General features: G+C 36.2%; 1 long non-coding RNA gene and 1 other non-coding gene across 2 annotated transcripts; both read left to right on the top strand.

Moving 5' to 3' along the window:
• The first annotated feature begins 3,751 nt into the window (after positions 1–3,751).
• LOC131143623 (small nucleolar RNA snoR27) lies at positions 3,752–3,839 on the top strand. Its single transcript, XR_009133608.1, has one exon. It is a non-coding gene; the product is annotated as a small nucleolar RNA snoR27 (small nucleolar RNA).
• Positions 3,840–7,470: 3,631 nt separating this feature from the next.
• LOC131168372 (uncharacterized) lies at positions 7,471–8,690 on the top strand. The gene is made up of 2 exons (XR_009140282.1): positions 7,471–7,664; positions 7,764–8,690. It is a non-coding gene; the product is annotated as an uncharacterized LOC131168372 (long non-coding RNA).
• The last annotated feature ends 10,551 nt before the right edge of the window (positions 8,691–19,241 follow it).

Here is a 19,241-nt window from a genome sequence, read left to right as displayed (position 1 = left end):
TTCACATGCCTATCAAACTGCCATGGACGCCCTAGCAATAAGTGTCTAGCTTGCATTGGTACTACATCACACAACACTTCATATTCGTATTTATTGATTCGAAATGCGACTAACACCTCCTTGTTCACCCTTATCTCACCACTATCATTTAACCATTGCAACTTGTACGGTCTAGGGTGCTTCAACACGGGTGGTCACAATTTTTCCACCATAATTGTGCTTGCAACATTAGTACAACTACCACCGTCACTAATCATACTACATACCTTGTCTTTGACGTAGCACCTAGTGTGAAAGATGTTCTCCGGCTGCACTTCATCAACTCCTTTTGCTTGCAAGCTCAATGCTTTCCTTGCCACCAATGTCGATGCATTAGGGGCTAAATATTCCTCCTCGGAAATGTCCTCCAATGGTGGCATGTCGTTGTTGTCGGAATCTTCATTGTCGGCCACAATTTCACCATTGTCTTGCAACACCATGACCTGCTTGTTTGGACATTAACTTGCTATGTGTCCCTTGCCTTGACATTTAAAACATTTAATGTCACGATTCCTAGAGGTAGAAGTGTCAGTTTTACCTTGAAGGATGTGGCGGGTGTTCGTGGACTTGGGCTCGGTTTTGGACGTTTGTGAATTGTCCATCTGCTTGGTATAACTCGGTTTCCATGAGGTAGAACTGGAGTTATGGACTACATGAGACAAACCCACCTTCTTGAGTTGTTGCTCCACTTTGATGGCCATGTGCACCATATCTTTCAACTCCACATAATGCTGCATGTCTACCTTATCTTGAATTTCCCAATTTAATCCAAATAAAAACCTAGCCATTGTAACTTCTCGGTCTTCCTCTACATTGGCCCGAATCATAGCAATCTCCATCTCCTTGTTGTAATCCTCTACGTTCCGGCTTCCCTACCTAAGACCTTGTAGCTTTTTGTACAACTCTCGGTAGTAGTAACTTGGAACGAACCACTTTCTCATCATTGTTTTCATCTCCTCCCATGTTTCTATTGGTTGTTCTCTATTCCACCTCCTGTTTATAACAAGCTGATCTGACCAAGTAATAGCATAGTCAGAAAATTCAATCACAACTAATTTTACCTTCTTTGTTTCAGAATAGTTGTGGCAGTCGAATACGAAATCCATCTTCTTCTCCCATTCAAGGTATGCTTCAGGGTCGGATCTACCTTGAAATGACGGAATCTTCATCTTAATACTACCCAAGTTGTTATCTTCCCGGTTCCTAGCTTCTCTAAACCACCCTCCATGTCTCCTATTACTAACAATAGAATCCCGATTATCTTCTTCATCAAAACCAACCCTGTAAGGCTCTTTATCTTCAACCCTCACTCCCCTCGGTTGAACTCTTTCACTTCTATGCACATTAGGGGCATTTTGTGGCTGCTTCTCACGTGTATTCTCCATTTGATCTATCCGTTCGTGAACCTACTCCAGTTCCAACCTCATCACATGCCTCATCTCACTCATCATGGCCTCCATAAACACTTTCAGATCAGCCAGTTTTGTAGCATCTTCGGCAACGCTCTTAGCACTGTTGTGAGACATGATTGCTGCAGGGCAAAGTTAGAAAGGAAAAGAAAGAAAGAAAAGGACCTCAGAATTCTCGCCCTTGCGTGTTTACACTCAAGAAAGGTGAATCACTCGTGTTTCGCTAAAAAAATACGTGGCTTTTAACCCTCTAATGTTCTCACAACTCTTGCCTTTTTTCACTCGATAATTCTCTTCCAGTTCTTTTAAAAGTAAACAATATTTCAAAATTTTCAGCAACGATTCACCAAGAACTCATCAAGGAATTTCAGATAGCAGGAATATAAGGAACACGGCTGATTAGATTTTTGAAAGCACAAAATAGTAAAACTTCCACGGAAAAAAAAAAGATATGATTTTGGGGTGAGGTGATTTCCAAACTTATTGGAATCCAAAATAAAAAAAAAAAATGAATGAAAACAATCAAAATTTTTCTCTTTTTTAATTTTTTTAATTTTTTAAAAATTTTTTATGATCCTTCTTCTTCTTCTTTTTGTTTTTTTGTTTTTTTTTTATGATCAGCAACTGGCTTTTGACAATAACAGAATAAGATTTCGAAATAAACTAGAACGAACAAAATACGAGCGGAATGGGGTAGAGGAAATTTGGCTAAACTAGGGTATGTGAACCGAATTTGGAAACTACAAAAACACAAAATAAAGAAACAAAATAAAGGTTTTAAGGGATAGGCAAACTTGAACTAGAACTTGTACTTTGATACCAAATGATGCGAATTCCCGCCAAAATAACGAGATCCGACAACGAAAAAAAATGGAACCCAAGATCGTTCTACGTTCAAAATTGAATGATAGACCTCGACCCGTTGTTTACGATAAACAAGAACCTTGGTATATACGACCTTAACCCGTTGTTTATTGTGAAACAAGAACCTCAGTATAAGGAAGATGCCACAAACGGTGGTGGAAAACCGTTTGATAAGTTGTTGGTGAACGCCACGGGAAATCCTGATAAGTTCGAATAGTTCTTCAAAGAACCGCAGAGAAAATACTCTCATAGTTTTACTCAATCCATCCCTTTTGTTCTTACAATAAGAAAGCTTTTATAGACATACCCTGGGAGACAAAGCATTGAACACTTCAAACCACCCTCAACAACTTACTAAGACTTCTTGCAAGATTACAAATTAGGCTCAACAACTTTCAACAACTTACTAAAACTTCTTGCAAGATTATAAATTAAATATAACACAAAAGTCAAAGGTAGGCTCAACAACTCAACAACTTATTAAGACCATGCAAGCAAATAAGTTGTTTTGCATGATTACAGATTAAATATATCACAAAAGTGAAAGAGTCAAATCCCATATTTGAATAGCACACCATTATTACAACATTTAAACATGCCAGTTTAAGCGTGGTCTTGGCCAGATTCTTCTAGAGTTTCAATCATGTTGATAAATCTTTGTTGCTCACGTGGGTCATGCTCAATAGGCCTCCATAAATTTGCTTGAGTCTATGCCTCTTGAATCAGTCTGTTGAGTGCAGTTTTAAATTTCTTTGCTCGTGCTCTCGTAACCGACCCAATTGGCACTTGGACAAGTTCCTTTGAAGTTGTGCTATGATTTGCATCATATAACAGTATCTCTCTCCCCCTTTTCCCCATTACATTGTCACTCCCTAACACTTAGCATTTTTAATACTTGAATTAATTTAATAGTAGCTGCAATATTTTTTATTTAGAATCTTAATTTTAGGAAGGGGAGCTTAGGCGCAATGGTAAGGTTGTCGTCATGTGATTTGGAGGTCACGGGTTTGAGGTGTGGAAATAGTCTCTTGCAAAAATGTAAGGTAAGGCTGTGTACTATAGACCCATTATGGTCCGTCCCTTCCCCAGACCCCGCATACTCGAGAGCTTTGTGCATTGGGCTGCCCTTTTTTTTTTTTTAATCTTAATTTTAAGTTGTTCATTTTTGAGGTGGTTGTGGTACTTGCATTCTTTCCATCTTTTCTGCTGCGCCATTCCAATTTCCTGTGAGAAAATGAATGAGAAGTTATGATTTCTTTCTTGTTTATCTATATCTATTTCCCATATTCTTATATCTAATTTATTATTTTTTTGGCATTATTGATGCGCTGCTTGTTTTTTTTTTTTTTTTCCTTCCCTTCTCTGTGCTGTTGTAGTTTATTTTTTTCCTTTTCCTCCTTGGTTGGGTTTGTTCATGGTATGCACTTACAATTATTTTTCTTGGGTCAGTCATGTTACTGAGGAACTGTGTTATGCAGCTGTGTTCTTAAAGGGAATTGGAGTTAATTTTACTAGCTGAGATCCAATTGTTTTGACTACTATTTTTGTTTGTTTGGCTAGTTTTAATGAGCTCCTAGCTTCCAACCTTTCTCTATTTAGTCTACTTTGGAAATGATAAATCTCATCTGAGCTTGTCGAATCACATCTCAACTAAAATACTTTCTATATGGTTTTAGGCATGTTATTGCAGCTTGGAAGTAGATGGAAATTATTGGCTATTCCTTTTAAGGTCCTTGTCATATATAATATTGAGTTGGGAGTTACTCTGCAACTACAAAGGAGGATCATAAATTCATGGCTCTGTACAAGTTTTTGTGATGTCCATTTGTTTTTGTTTTATAGCTATTATGAAGCCACAAAAAATAGTTATTAAATAAAGTGATTCTGGGAACATGAAACTGTAATGGTGAAGTGACTGTCTCTTTGGTTGTCTTGCTTTGCTCTCAATGTTGCTATCTGAATTGCTTACCCTACTGATCTCAATTTAATCTGCTCTCCCCCCTTTCTTCTTTTTCTACTATTTACACCAGAAATTGTAGTTATTTAGTTATAAGCTTTTGTGTTGGTATTATATTATCATACGAATAACATGCAGATTGATTTGCATAATTTTGCAAAATGGTGATATATTTTTTCTACCTTTTGCCTGATCCAGTAAAGCTTGTGCCTTGTTATTTTTATGCAGTTAATTTCAGTTTAGTTTAGGTCAACATGCAACTAAACATGTTTGGAATTCAAACGGATGTGAGGTCTTTGCTTCATTATAAATTTCTCTAGGTTTATTTGTTAAGGAGGGGTATTTTGTCTTTCCTAAAGAGGTTTGTATTTTTTTTTCCTTAGTAAATGTCTCTGTTTATCAAAAAATACGAAGGAAAAATTAGGCAATTTCTCTGATGGCAGGTAGTCATGTTGCTTTCTCCTTTCAGAAAATTCCTTGCTTCATCTTCATTTTTATGCAGAAGCACCCATATGAATTGTTTATCAAAGTGATAAAATTTTATCATTATCAACCTCTTGAAAAAAATAATTATCATTATCTTGGCTTGCTCTGTTTTCCTACCTGCCTGTGCCTGTAGTTTTTTGTCCACGATGGATCTCAATGTTGATACCCGGTCTGTCTTCTCCTTTGGAAGCAACACATTTTTATTGGCCTCTGGACGCAAAATGGTAAAGTAAAGATTGACTTTCTTCCCATATGCCAAATAGCATTCTTCTTGCTCCTCTTATTTCTGATAAAGTCAAACACTGTTCTTACTTCAATGATAACAGTGATTGCCTAATTTTCTTCTTGTTTTTGTTGGTTGATATCAATACGAACATGCAGACCATCTTTATATGTGAAGATTCACTCAATTTCTTTAGTTAGTTTTGTTTTTGTTTTGTTTGGTAAATCATACAATTCATGTGCATGGATGATGTTTCTTTTGGAATGATAAGGGATGTGATGCTATGTTTTGACGCCCACAGACTTTCATCTGCATATGCAAAATGGTGGTACTCGTCGACCTTTTAGCTGATCCCTTAATTGTGTTGCACTGCATGAAGTTGATTTTTCTGCTGAAATTTTCTGTATTTTTTATTTAAAATAGTTTTAGAAAATATTGCTAATAATTATTGAAACTCAAAAGAGCATTAATACTGCATGTCTGGTACATGTAAATGTGATGGAATTGAATTTTATTGCTTGATTTTTCACATTTTTTGAGTCCTATTTTAAATTCCGTTCCATCTTTTATATTGGACATCATTGGTCAACATGTTGCTGAGTTATATTTTGTTTTCAAATGCAGTACTATGAATAGTACATTTAGGATAGTGTAGCTCTCTAATATACGTCCATTGAGATCAAGTGATCATGTCCTGCATAGTGATGTCAAATGGGTGAAGATTTGGACTTGGAATAATTTTTAAACCTTTCAAGAGTTTTAAACCTGTATCAAGTAGGTTATGCAATTCCTTAGTTGATCAATTTAAAGGGTAAAAAGTAGGAAAATTGAGAATTTTCCACCCTGAAGTATGTAAAATGAAACGAAAAAAATTCACAAAATTCCATTGGAAATTAATTGCTGAGGTGACCAAACTACCTGATTCACAGAGATGGAAAATCAAATCAATCAAATTTTACGTTCTTTTTCATTTTTATTTATGCTTCTTCTTTAAGGTATCGTTTAGAATTTAGAAAATATTAGATAAATGAAAGAAAAGGAATTTTTAAAAAATTCTTATTTCCATGTTTGATTATTTAGGAAAGTGAAAAAAAAAAATAAATATAATGAATAAATTTTAATTTTTTATACATCGTTATTTTAATTATATGACAATAAATTTTATTTTTATAATATTTAGCATTGAGAAAAAAATAATTTTTTATTTTTCTTTCTTTTCCTTTCTTCAAACAAAACCCTTGTTCTAAACAAACTTTATAGAATTTTTGATTAGTGCAATAGTTAGAAATTACAAAAAACCTATATCAATATGGAAATTAATGAAATTATACATGTTAAAATTTAGTATGAATTTTTAGTCTATCTATATTGTATAACTCATGCTAATTATGTTTTCTTTCGACTTGTTTTTTCGGGGCAAAAAAATTAGCTTTTGATCTATTTGTTTTTTGATCACCAAAAATGAAAGTTGAATTAAATCAAAATTGGTCCTAAAAAATTAATCATTTCAAGTTCCGGGTAGCACTATTTAGGCTGAAGTGGTTAGGTCCGATCAAATAGGTTGATTTTGAAGAGTGTTTGCACAACGTTAGATTCAAGTTGCAAGCTATGTTATGAAAGCATGCCTAAAGTTGTTACCACAAAACGAAACATTTGAATATCAAGAAGAAATTGGATTCTTATCTCTTATTTTGATCCTGCACAAAGTTGAAAGTTTGCAAATTTGAGATTAAAGACTTTTGGTTAATGAGCAATGAAATTGAGTACGGCTTTCAAAGGTTTAGATCTAATTTAAGTATTATTCCTTGAGGATATTTTGGTTGTACCTTGGTTCCATCTTTTACTTCAAAGCTATGATTATATTCTTCAGAGTTTCTTTAAATCAAAATTAATGTTAGAATAAGCCACATAGAGATTTTGTCCAAACTAAATTTGCACCTATGAGGCTTAGTATTAGTACCATTTCAAAGGAAAGGAATGAATTTTCTTTCCAAGTCTTTGATGAATCCAATATTAAGGGATTAAAATAGAATTCAGTAGCCCTGAATATGCAAACATATTTAAGATGTTAAAGCTTTTCAAAATCAAATGTTTAAAAGTCCTATTTACGAGTTTTGGAGGAAATTTCTCCCACTAGAAGACAATTTCGCTTGCTAACTTCCTTTGAAATCAAGAGAAAGCCAAGGTATCTCATAAGGAGATAGTCTTCAAAGATCCCATTGATTTGAACTAATCTTGCTTCATATTTTTCTAGTAGTACAATATTTGAAGATGGTGGATTTCAAAGGATTAGCTTGTAGCCCTAAAAAGATGGAGAACAGCCATATATAAAACATGCCTATTAATCCTTGTACACAAAGCATACCTATAAGAGAATAAGCAAAGCATTCGCAAAACATAGGTTAGTGATACCTAGCTTATTGCATTTACTAACATACTTGAGTCGCTAGTGGAGGATCTGATGTGTATAGATACAAACATTTGGAGTTTAGTCGCTCGCGTAGTTGTATAAAGAGTTGTGCCCTGCAACACATTTGTCAAAGAAGGAGATTGGAGCTGCTTTGCATCTTATTCAAATCTAGCCATGGGAGAGATGCTCATTTTTGGCTTCCTTTCAGCTGGGTGTGCTCCATATTGTAAGAGATGTAGATGGTCATTCCTTGCAGTAGATACCACTTACGTACAAGTTAGTTTGAATTCCCTTTGGTTGGAACTTTGCTTATAATTTTAATTATCACTTAATTTTACGCATATGATAATATGTCCAAGCGCATTTCTTATGCAGGTGGAGGGATGATATAAGGGCTCCCTTCGTCACTCAGCATACCTTAACATATTTCAAGTTTGAGCTAGTCATGCACCACAAGCAAGAGATATTATTATGTTCAATTAAAGTTTGCACATTTTCTATCTATTTTTAATAATGAATACTGTCAACTAACCTTCTTTTAACTTATATGCAATTCATTTTGAGACCATATATAGCAGATATCTTATAAGAGCAATCCATTCTTTATAAAACTGAGTCACCTGTGGACTGCTTTGGTGCCACTCATTTGCTTCCACATCATGGAGTGGCACCTACATAATCGAGTTATGCATTAGTTCAGCCATCAATAGCCGATTCTACATGCATTCTACACAAGGTTGTAGCTATATGGCCGTACTGGCATGAGATTGAGGAACTTGATCGAGGGGTCATCGATTGGAGATCCTTCCACCAAAGGTGGATCTAGTTTTCAGAGAATCAACGCAAGCATATCATCGACACATAGTTAGAGGAAGGTCTTATGCATGTAGAGACCTATACCTTATATATATTAGTCCATTAATGCCAATTTTTAAATAGGATAGCAACTATATATGAGCCTCATAAGTATACATATGCATACAACTTTTTGACTACTATTATCAGTGTGTGTTAGAATGACATACGGTTCTTCTATTTCCAATGTAGAGCATATTAAATTAGGTTGTAGCAGGGACTGCTGATGATTATGTATGGGGCTTGGCTACACATGGGTTGGAGAGTCGAGGACACGTTGTATGATACCTTGTTTGGTATTGGTCTGCTATGTATCAATTTGTATATAGTATAACAACTATATATGAGCCTTGTAATTATGTATCTACATAGAACTTCAACTACTCTTATATGTGTTTGGAATGACTAATTGTTCTTTTGTTTTCAATGTAGTCTTGACATACTAAATCCAGTCGAAGTAGAGATTATAAATGATTATGTATAGGGCTTAGCCAATCATGGGTTTGGCACTTGTGCAAGAGGATGGATGTTGAGGACATGTCGTGCCACCTCCTTCCCCCATGATAGCTAGGTAGAGGATGAGAAGCTTTAGTACATAAATGAGATGAGCTCAGTGCGAGGGTGTGGTGGAGGAGCCTCCATTTGTAGAGAGTTGGGACCTTTTTTGGCCCATTAGTGCCCCCTACATCTTCAACCATACCTGATAAGGATGATCCATCCACTTACACATGGCGAGCCCCGTATATGTATGTCATCGTAAGAGATGTAATTAGTTTGTTTCAATTTGGTTTTGGGAAAAACCAATAGTCGAACCAAGCTAGCTTGGTTCTCAAATTACTAAGTGAAATTAAATTGCAGACTAACGGTTCAGTCTAACCGTAGACTGATTTCTTCTGGTTTGATTGGATTATTTTTAGTTATTAAAAAAATTTTAATAATCCTATTGGCCCAGCTGAAGGAAGGTCAAAGTTATTTATGCTTTGACACCCATAAGAAGTGGGCTTCAACAACCAGCATAGCCTATCAATTAAACGGACAAGCTTAGCCTAAAACAACCAATTTTAATGCCCAAGAAAAATGGGCTTTTAATAATTAGCCTAGCTTATTAATTAAACAAAAAAATTGGACCCGCTATAGTTGAATGATGGGAAGGAATTTTCAGTCAACATGAAATGCATTTTTATAGGAGGGGGAAGGGTTGTTCCTTCTTCCTCTAGGCCAATGTGGGATAATTGGCCCAACATGGTTTGTGTGTGATAAGTAAAAATTAATTTCACATTATAATCGATTTTTCAATTTTTTTAGCTTGATTTTCTTATGAAACTGTTGAAACCAAAATCAAAACCAAAAATGGGTGTTCATAAAATTCATGGCAGTCGTGCACAAGGCGGAGGGAATCCTAAATTATGTTCATTTAGATGTTTAGGGATCGGTGAGGGTAGCATCATGAGGTGGACATATGTATTGTGTGAGTTTCATCGATAATTACTTACGAAGGGTTTGGGCACCTCATGCGGCACAAGTCAGAGATGTTTGCCAAGTTTAAATTATGAAAAGTTGAGGTAGAAACCCAAACCGAGAGAAAAGATTAAGTGCCTCAAGAAAGACAATGGAGCTGAGTATACTAATTTGAGCTTTAGAGAGTTTTGAGAGCTATATGGCATAAGGAGATATTTTACAATATGCCGGACACCACAACAAAATGGTGTGATGGAAAGGATGAACCGAACTCTAACTGAAAGGGTTTGGTGTCTCAGGTTGAATCCAGGGCTCACTAAGAATTTCTGAGTGGAGGCGATGAGTATGGCTTGTTTCTTGGTTAATAGGTCACCAAGGGCATCACAATATGTGAAAGTTTCTGAGGAGGTGTGGACAAGTAATGAGGTGGACTACTCCGACTTGAGAGTATTAGGGTGTCCAACCTATGCGCACATTCCTAGTGAGAAGAGATCAAAGCTTGAGGCGAAGTATAAATGGTGCATTTTCTAGGATATCATAAAGGTGTGAAGGGTTCAAGTTGTGAGATCCAATGGCAAACAAGGTGGTGATCAATAGAGATGTGGTTTTCGATGAGAAAGAAAGCCATATTGCAGCGTATCCAGGAAGAAGAAGAGAAACAAGTGTTAGAAAATTGCAGCAGCAACGATCATGTTGTGTAGGTGGAGTTGGAGACTCAGGTTACAAATGTAGGGAGTTCTAGCTCGAACGATCAGCAAGCGGTGTAGAAGGAGTTGAAGACTTAGGGCAGAGATGACAGTGCGGGGAGCTCTAGCTTGGGAGACCAGCAACATCACAGTATAGTTGTGGACAGACCGAGATGCATCATCAAGCCACCCCCTAGGTACGGATTTGATGATCTGGTGTCTTATGCACTTATCACTAGCAGCAGGGATCCTACTACCTTTCAGGAGGCAGTGCACACTCAGGAGGAAGGTAGTTGGATGGGCGTTATGGTGGAGGAGATGAAATCATTACATAAGAACCAGACATAGGATTTGGTGGAGCTTCTAGCTCGGAAGAGGTGTTGACTTTTTGAGTCCTATCTCGTTTTGATTATGAAAAATACAAAGTATCTTACTCGTGCATGGAGCATGTGAGCAGGATTATCTCTTTGCATGCACGGATGGTAAGAATCTCATAGAAGTCATGAGGAGATGAAATTCAACATCGCCTGGCGCATGACATGGCTATACGAAGTGCAAAAAGAATGAAGACAAATCTTTCAAATTGTATTTGCATTCAATTTATTTGGGCTTGTAATATTATATGGTCTATAATGACTACATCACATGCATGATAGGATTGTAATGCTTAAATGACCATAGTTTGACAATAGGGAGCCACAGGACCTTAGGGATCATCCTTCGGTTAACCGATGTCGGATTTTTGGGACTAATTAAAAATCGTAGGCCATAGATCGACCCTAGGTCCCTGCACATCACTTAGATAAATCCTCTTAATCTTACAAATCATAATTATGCAAACAAAGGAAAACTATACTAAAAAATAGGACCTATGTTTAAATTGGAAAGGGCTTAGACCGAACCTAGCACGTTAAAAACGCCTTGGTCGACCGAATAGGTAAAAAGTCAAAAAGGTTGACTTGGCTCAGGCGACCAGCCTAAAATGAATGCACTGATCACAGTCGATCGAACCATGAATGTCGACCTTTTTATCGTCCCCAACTGCCTGAACTTTTAGTTCAAAATAGGCTCGGGCGACCGAATTGTGAGGTTCGGCAGATCGAACCGTTTACCGGGTGACCGAACCTTGAACGTTCGTAAAATCGCCTTGGCTCAGCCACTCGAACCTTTCCTCGGGCACCCGAACTTGAAAAATAACTTTTCCATCTGTGTCTGTTCGGGTGACCGGCCCTAAGGATCGGGCGACTGAATCTCTCGGGTCGCCATATTTTAACCACAGTAATTAGGGTAAATTTTTAATTAAACAAATCTAAAAATCCCTAATTTGTCCCTAACGGTCAATTTTCCCTTGGACTCTATATATATCCATCCATTACTCTATTTTAAGCAATGAGATTAGATTGAAAATTCTCCAAAATATTTTTTTAGCTTTATTTTCAAAATCAAATAAAAGGCTTTATACTCTCTTACTTTATTCATTTGAAATATTTTTTTTTGAGAGTTTTGATTTGTTCTTTTACTCTCTTCATTAGCAAATCCATTGCTATTGAGGATTGTTTAAAGAATCATCTGTTTGGGCATATATATTTTAATATTCAAAGTATTTTCACTCTCATTTAAGCGTTCTTTATTGAAAATCATTTTTGAGTGTATTTCTTGAATTATTCCCATATTATTTCCTTGATATATATTTGTTGGGAAACTCTTCTTAACTTGTGAATCTTGCACACTCAATTGCAAGATTCAAAAGCTTGTATTGTGCATTATTTGAAAAATATTTTTTGGCAAACAAAACCCTAAATATCTGCTGTGCTTTACTTTTGACATATATTGTTGAGGCATTTGATTAGGGTTATTAAGATTCTCTGATTGTTCATATTTTGAATATATTATCTTGAATAAAAAATCTCACTTACTCACATATAAACATATAGATACACATTCTATTGTGATTTGATATACTGTATTATCAAGATCTCACTTTGTTGACTTTTTGAATCCGATCCCTGTTTTGATGCTAATAAAGCACTAGTTTTTTATGTGTGTTTTTAAGTGTTTGAACATGTTTACTATTCAACACACACATAAGGCAAAGGGGAAATGGAAGTTAGAAGGCTTAAAGCTTACTTCATCTGGCGCATTCAATAGAGAGAAGAACAATGATGAAGAAGAAGACGACATTTAATTTTAATTTGTATTGCATTTAATTTTTTATTATTTGCTCAGTAATAATGCATACATCTTGCATGATATTACTTTAATGCTCAAGACCATAGATTGACCTTAGGGATCACCTTCGATCGACTTTGACCGATATCGTATTTTTGGGGTTAACTCTCAAAAAGACCATAAAATGACTATAGGAATCCCTCAAACAATTAGGCTAATAACTCACATTTATAGGGATTTAACTTAGGTATTTATTTGGTCCAAATTCGGTTTGTGGACAAATTCAGCAGACCGAACCTAGGCAGTGTAAAATGCTTCAGTTGATTGAACTAGGTGGAAGTCAATAGTTTGACTTCACTCAGTCGACTGTATCTTCCTTAGTCGACCAAACTCACACATGTCTGCCCCCCAACTGTTCAGCCGACCAAACTTCGAGTTCATTTTGATCACGGTCGACCGAACCATAAGAATAGTAGACTGAATTTCAAATATAGTTGACTGAACCTCGAATGTTTTCAAAATCGCCTAAATTCATTCGACTATATCTGTAGTTCAAAAGTGCCTCGGTCGACCGTACTTATCAATATAGTAGACCGAACTTAAAATTTAGCCGACCGAACCTCTCGGGTTGGAATTTTTTAAAAGCGCTAAAACGTCATTAACTTTTAATTAAACTTTTCCAAAATACCGAGCATGTTCCTAACGGTTGTAATTTCATAAAATCTATAAATACCCCCTCATAACTCCAGATTAGTAACTTTGATTAGCCTAATTTTCTCTCAAACCCCTTGTTAATCAAAGTTCCCCTAAACCAATTTTTATTGCTAAAATCTCTTCTTTGGGGTAAAGTTTTTTAAGTAAAACTATCTAACTCTCTTCCACTCTTTCATTTCAAAATTACTCTTGAAGAGAGTATATTTATTTTTGGGCATTTATTTTCACATGCTTACTTTTACTTATTATTTATTTTTGAAAATCTTTTTGAGAATATAGCTTTGGTTTCTCCTAGTTATTTCCTTGATAAATATTTTTGGGAGAAATCTATTTATTGCATAAATATTTTCTTGAGCTTAATTACCTAAATTCTTCAAATACTCCTTATTTGCAAAAATATTTATAGGAGAACAATAATACTCACTTTTCATATACATTTTATTTGTGCAAAATTATTTGATAGCACTTTTACTCCACTAAGCATATTTCATATCATATTAGAGTGCATGTATTTAAAGCTTAAACGTCGTACATCTTTGCTTGTATTTAGAAGCATTTTATCATGTACAAAAATGGTTTTTATTGTACCCGTTGGGTTCATCCCATTAATTAAACTAGGGAGTTTTAGTCCCATAAGTGAGACCGATTCAGTTTAGCCCGCAAATTGAACTGGAGACTCTTAGCCTCGTAAGTGAGACAAGTTGCGCTCAGCCTTATAATTGAGTTGGGATTTACTTCACCCTGTAAGGAGAGGTTGTAACAGCTTCTGCTCCGCCCATTTAAGTAAGCAGGTTAAGTGGAATCCTTGGGGGGTATGCCCAAGGCGGGAACGTATGCTAATTTGGCTGAACCTCGATAATAAATATCGTGTGTCATTCTCTCTTTATCTCATTTAATTAATGCACTTTAAATTCAGCATGTGTATGTTTGTTCATTTATGGTTATAACTATTTGCATGCACACATTTATTTTAAATGAGATACACGTGTATGTCTACACAAATTGCTTATTCAGGTTTTACATACACGACCATAATTAAAATGGGATATGATATGTGGTGAATCTGTATAAGTTTAAATTAACCAAAATTTTAAAATCAAATTCATCCCTGTAGTAGCTCGAATAATTATGGGAATTAAATAATAAAGAAATGAGAGGAAAATGAAAATTTTAAAGGGGATGCAGTAGGGCCTCATCGACGAACGCAGAGCATTCGTCGACAAACAGTCTTCTTGAGCTTATCAACGTGGATGCGTGTCTCGTCGATAACAGTTTACCTAGGGGGCTATTTTCAGGGCCTAAAACTCGTCGATGAGGGTTAGGTGTTCATCGACGAACTCCCTTCTTGGACTTGTTGACAAGGCCACATGGACAGCACTCTATATATAGCCCCAAAATAGATTTTCAGCGGAAAAATTTCATTTTAATCAATTTTCTTTCTCTCTAACTTGTTTTCTCCCACTTCTCTCTACAAATGTGGCTCCGTCTCTCCCTGGTTCGACGATCAGAAGCCACCACAATGATCCTAGGGAGATTTTCTACAGCCTAGTCTGAGCAAAAATTCGATTTAGGAAGTTTGGAAACCTTCCCAAAATCAGGGTAAGTGGATTTTTAGATATTTCCAGTATTACCAGTTTTATCTAAGCTTGGATTTTGTGTTGTGAGGGTATATACTAGTGTTTTGTGGAATAAAATTAGGGTGTTATATTTTCAGGATTATGGTGTTTTTGGGACCCTGCAGGCATGGGTTGAGAAGCCCAGCAGATATTTTTCTAGAAGCCTAGGTATATTAGTTTAAGAAATTGTGAATAGGTAGGTTTAGGAAATATGAGTGGATAATTTTTTGGGGAAATTTAGTGGTTCACCTAGGAAATTGTATACATTATTGTAGGATTTTAGATTGGTACGCTGAGGGCGTGAGGGTAGAGTTGGAGGCGAGCCTCCCAGCCAGATAGGTAAGGGAAATATGCTGTAACGACCTGCCTATTTTACCATTTTTCTCCCAAATTAATAAATCTTGCAGATGATAATCTACTTGTACCCGTGGGTACCAGGGACATATAAAAAATACAATGCAGAAGCCTAGGCAGCAGGAAAACATAAAATCATATATATCCTGGAATATCATTAAATACAAAACCAAAGTTTTCTATATCCATAATACAACTCCTAAAATCTCCAAAGACCAGTCCTAGGGTCGTTTCCCACAACATCCATCTGACCCTACCAAAAAGACTTACCCTTTAGAAAAGGGTAGACCAGCGATATCTAACTCAGTAGAACTTTATCCGCTCTCCTATTTGGGGCTCCTAAAAAAATCAAATAATTTGGGGTGAGACACCTCTCAGTAAGGGAAAATAAACTAATATCAGTGTATGACAACATGAGTATTCTGTGTTATACATAATAGCAGACATAAACATATTTAGTAAAATTGTCAATATTATTTATGGGAAAACATGTATAATCATAGCATAACTGAACATACTGAGTTTCCATAAACATAACCCATCTTTTATAATGATAATAATACAAAAACAACCTTGGTAGGTTAGCTGGCTAATGTCATGTATTACCCCCACATGACTGGGTTATGTGGCCCGAAGGTGGGACCTGACAATGGCTGGCCGACCACTTCCAAGTCAAAATAAATGTCTGTAAGTACGATAGGTCTGCCAGACTAGTCCGTATACCAGAGCGCCAACACTTCAATAACCACATCGACTATCCATCCTCACACTGCCCGGTACGATAGCGATAACACAAATATCACGATCAACATGACCACATAGGTACGATACCATATCTAGTGTAGGCCTAAACCAAGCCAACCAGGTTCTAATATTATATATCATATTCCAAACCATGATACATCATTATTCCATAGTAATAATTGTCAATGCACTATCATCATATCACATTTCATATACAAAGAGAAAAATCATCGGCTCGTATGCTAGCATTTCATATTTTATCAATCACGGCCCGTACGCTGCATTACAAAACAAATAAGAGACTCGACCCGTACCCCGGCTCAATCACCTTAATAGCTCGACTCGTACGCCAGCATATCATATCAGTAGCTCGGCTCGTACGACGACATATCATATCAGTAGCTCGGCCCGTACCCCGGCATATCATATAAAAATATTCTCAGAAAACAACATTTCACAATAAATCTTACTCATGCCACACAAAATGGGTATTAGGTATATATAAACGCATCACCATTTATCACAGTATTTCCCAACATAATATATATATATATATATATATATATTCATTTTCGTGAAACCAAATATTGTAAGATCATATATACATTTTCATAAAATTACTGGCTTAGTTTATTCCCTTACCTGATTCCTGAAAAACCCCTAAAATAATCCGCCCTGCACCCCTAGGGTTCCCCGCTCAACACCCTGAAAATAATATTTCCCAGAACTAAACTTCAGTATTTCATCATACATAACATTTCTTACAACTAAAGTAAGGCCAAATACTGAGTAGAAAGCCTTACCCTGAATTTGGGATAGTTTCCAACTCAGCCCCATCAACGATCCACTCTAGTAGATATGTAGAGAACTTCACCAAGAGAGTCGTGGTGGCCTCAGATCATCGAACCGGCGACAGATCGGCCCGAGATCTTAGAGAGAAGGGAGGAAGGGTGTAGATGTGAGAAAGGGAGGAGTATTTGCACTGGAAAAGGCCAAAAAATGAAGGTTGACTCTATTTATACATTGGGCTTCGTCGACGAGCCACATCATCTCGTCGACGAGGCCAAGAAGAAGACCCTTCGACGAACTCTCTTCTCGTCGACGAAATTCAGAATTACCCAAAACCCTCTCTCGGTATTTTATCGTTGACGAGATACGTCCTCGTCGACGAACGCGAAGCGTTTGTCCACGAGGCCTGTTGCTCTTTTCTTTTCCCTTCCAACTTTATTTCCCCCCTCTTTATCATTATTTAAAGTACCATAATTCCTTCGGGACATTACATATGCTATGCTAGGAAATTCAGGAATTTTATCAATAAAATATGATATTTGCATAACACGGTGTAGAATATTGATTATATGGTTTTATGGATTTTAGAGCATGTGTTTTATTAGTTGTGTGGCCTGAGTAGATATTTGTTCAGTATAGAGTTTATATAGTTTTTTAGAATACCATAACTTATTAGAATTTATGCATAGAAATATGTATTATCAGATTTTACATAATTTATAAATTATAGTGTATATATACATGGACAGATAATTTATAGACAGATATTTTATAGATATTTTATAGACAAATATTTTGCAGCATTACAGAATTCCATGATTTCCAAAACCATAACACTCAGACTTCACAAATTAATCAGTTAGATATTATAGATTATATAGTTAGATATTTCAATTAGATATTACAGTTATTTCAGTTAGATATTTCAGTATTTTAGATTAGATTTATAGTGTTATGGTTATTTTGAAATCATGATGAAATAACAAGATAATACATATTTACAGTATTAGACCCTAATGAATTAAATCAGTTATCAGAAAAGCACGGTACCGTTGCAATTTTAGATCAGCTTTCTAACTACCGTGCCACGGAGTTTGTATCAGGGCTTGGCTGAGGATTGGTGGGGTGCAGTTTACCAACTACCGTGCCATAGAGTTTTTGTCAAGGCCGGGCTGAGGAGGGGTAAAGGTTAAATCATCATATACAATTTTCCAGGGTATTATTGCAGTTTTTTTCATGTATATAGGTTTACAAAACAGTAGCAGATATTCTATAGTACTAGAATTATGAATAAATAGTAAACAGAGATGTCAGTGGTATTTTAAACTATATGAGATGTTTTACCAGCTAAATTTAGTTTCAGTTATTTGTCAGTATAATATGTTTGTAAGTTCAGTTGCTACACACTAGTAATAACATATTTCCTCTTACTGAGCATTGTCTCATCCTAGTGATTTAATATTTTTTAGGTGATCCAGTTAGGCGAGCGGATGAGGCTCGCAAATAGAGAGGATGAGTACACTAACCTATTTGCTTGTGAGCTTGAGGCGGGGACGTAGGCAGTAATGGTCGAATCTCGATAACATATCATGTGTCTACTTTTAATTTCCAGTACTCTATATTCCTGCACATGTATGTTATTTTCGATATATTGTGAATGTTGCATATGATTTAATTTTCGCATATTAATTTTATCTGCGCAATTGGTATATGTTTAGAAAGACCCTAGGTTGTGTATTACTACTACTAGTTTAGTTGAACCTAGGAGATAATTTTTTAAATACCCAATTCACCCCCTCTTGGGAATAAACCAATTCCAACAAGAGGACGATAGGATCCAAGTGGGTGTACAGGAAGAAAGAAGCAGTTTCAGAAAAATAAATAGAGAAGTTCAAGGCTCGTTTGGGAGCCAAGGGATACTTGCAGAGGAAAGGAATTGATTATGATGAAATCTTCTCCACTATGGTCAGACACACTTCCATCAGGATAATGTTGGGACTGGTAGCACAATATAACATGCTTCTGCAGCAGATGGACGTAAAGACAGTGTTCCTCCATGGTGATTTGGAGGAACTGATTTACATGACATGGCTAGAAGGGTTTTGCCAACCTGATATGAGCACTTGGTTTGTAAATTGAAGAAGTCATTTTACGGGCTAAATTAGTCTCCGAGGCAGTGGTACAAATGGCTTGACACTTATATGATCCATATTGGCATGTTTTTGTTGCTTTATGTCGATGACATGCTGATTGCTGTGAAAGACATGATTGAGGTAAATATGTTAAAACGACTATTGAGTAAAGAGTTCGACATGAAAGACTTGGGTGCGGCCAAGGATAGTTAGGATGGAGATTCGTGCGGATAGAGTTGCAGGGAGATTGTGATTATCTTAGAGTGGCTATGTGGAGAAGGTGTTGGATAGGTTTAGCATGGCTAATGCTAAACCAGTGAGTACACTGTTAGCAAG

This window comes from Malania oleifera, chromosome 11 (assembly GCF_029873635.1).
Source record: "Malania oleifera isolate guangnan ecotype guangnan chromosome 11, ASM2987363v1, whole genome shotgun sequence".
NCBI lineage: Eukaryota > Viridiplantae > Streptophyta > Magnoliopsida > Santalales > Ximeniaceae > Malania > Malania oleifera.
Note: the sequence above shows the minus strand (reverse complement) of the source record. Positions and strands in the feature narration are given on the sequence as shown.